Consider the following 2,081-nt stretch of genomic DNA (forward strand, 5'->3'; position numbering starts at 1 on the left):
CTCTCCATGTCCCGAAAACCTCCCAGCCTTGGGCAACCACTGATTTACTTTCTGGATATTTCTTTTCTATTTCTTTTTTCTGTTTTTTTGAGACAGGGTCTCATTCTGTCACCCAGACAGTGGTTTCTGGGTGCAGTGGTGCCATCATAGTTCACTGCAACATTGAACTCCTCGCACAAGCGATCCTCCTACCTCAGTCTCCTGAGTAGCTGAGACCACAGGTGCACACCACCACACCCAGCTAGATTTTGTACTTAAAAAATTATTTTTGTAGAGATGGGGTTTTGCCATGTTGCCAAGCTGGTCTCAAACTCCTGGGCTCAAGTGATCTGCCCACCTCAGCCTCCCAAAGTGCTGGGATTACAGGCATGAGCCACTATGCGTGGCCTATTCTGGATATTTCACATAAATGAAATCAGGCATCAGTGGTGGGGATGGCTACAGGCCGGGGCTGCTGACTGCCAAGCTAGGAGAGGGCCCAGCGCTCAGAATCTTGGTGGGCACTGCTGAAGCACCGCCTACACCATGCCTCTCTCTGCCACCTCCTTGGAGCATTTTGAGCAGCTGCATGAGATGTGCCTCCAAGGGGTGCACTAGTGGCTGCTGGGTATGGCAGGGACCCAGAAGAAGTTGATCAGAGATTTTGATGAAAAGCAACAGGAAGCAAACAAAATGCTGGCACAGATGGAGGAGGAACTACATTATGCACCCCTATCTTTCCATAACCCCATGATGTCTAAGCTTCGAGACTATCAGAAGGACCTTGCCCAACTCCATCTGGAGGCAAGAAGTACACCTTTGCAGCCATGCCTAGGGACCGAGGAGACATGAAATATGGCACATATGCTGTAGAGAATGAGCATGTGAATAGGCTACAGTCTCAAAGGGCAATGCTTCTCCAAGGCACCAAAATCCTGGGCCGGGCCACCCAAGAGACTGACCAGATTGGCTCAGAAATCTCAGAAGAGCTGGGGAACCAACAGGACCAGTGAGAAAGTACCAAGAGTACACTGGGAAACACAAGTGAAAACTTGTGCAAAAGTCGAAAGATTCTCCCTTCTAAGTCCAGAAAAGTGACAACCAACAAGCTTCTGCTTTCCATCATCTCACTGGAGCTAGCCATCCTGGGAGGCTTGGTTTACTTTGTGTTCTTTTGCAAGCATAGGACTTGCAATAGGGAAGGGTTGTGGACCAGAACTTTGACCTTGGGAATGCATGGTGTTAGGGATGTGGATGGAATAAGCATGTTGCTCCTGTGGGCTAACAGTTCAAGGATGCACTGTGTAGCCAGACTGTGGGAGAAGGGAGGAAAGGTGGAAAGCCACTTAAATGTGAAGTGACCAACAAGACCAGTATGATATACCAAGGTAATAATGCTGTTTATGACCTTTTTTTGTTGTTGGTTTTTTGTTTTGTTTTGTTTTGTTTGTTTTTGTTTTTGTTTTTGAGATGGAGTCTCACTCTGTCTTCCAGGCTGGAGTGCAGTGGCGTGATCTCGGCTCACTGCAAGCTCCACCTTCCGGGTTCACGCCATTCTCCCGCCTCAGCCTCCTGAGTAGCTGGGACTACAGGTGCCCGTCACCATGCCCGGCTAATTTTTTGTATTTTTAGTGGAGACAGGGTTTCACCATGTTAGCCAGGATGGTCTCCATCTCCTGACCTCGTGATCCACCCGCCTTGGCCTCCCAAAGTGCTGGGATTACAGGTTTGAGCCACCGTGCCTGGCCATGACTTCTTTAAAAATACATAAGCCTGGCCAACATAGCAAGAACTCATCTCTACCAAAAATAAAAAAAAATAGCCAGGTGTGGTGGCCACATCTGTAGTCCCAGCTACTTAGAAGGCTGAGGCAGGAGAACTGCTTAAGACCAGGAGTCTGAGGCTGCAGTGAGCTATGATAGCGCCACGGCACTCCAGCCTGGGTGACAGAGTGAGACCTTGTCTCCAGAAACAAAATTAATTAATTAATTTTTAAGAATATGCCAAGGCTGGGTGTGGTGGCTCACACCTGTAATCCCAGCACTTTGGGAGGCCGAGGTGGGAGGATCACCTGAGGTCAGGAGTTCAAGACCAGCCTGGCC

The 2,081-nt window shown here is 48.9% G+C and overlaps 1 pseudogene; it reads left to right on the plus strand.

The window, feature by feature from the left end:
- The first annotated feature begins 525 nt into the window (after nt 1–525).
- Nucleotides 526–1,340, plus strand: LOC129010711 (vesicle transport through interaction with t-SNAREs homolog 1B-like; annotated as a pseudogene).
- The last annotated feature ends 741 nt before the right edge of the window (nt 1,341–2,081 follow it).

Source organism: Pongo pygmaeus, chromosome 10 (genome assembly GCF_028885625.2).
Source record: "Pongo pygmaeus isolate AG05252 chromosome 10, NHGRI_mPonPyg2-v2.0_pri, whole genome shotgun sequence".
Lineage (NCBI taxonomy): Eukaryota > Metazoa > Chordata > Mammalia > Primates > Hominidae > Pongo > Pongo pygmaeus.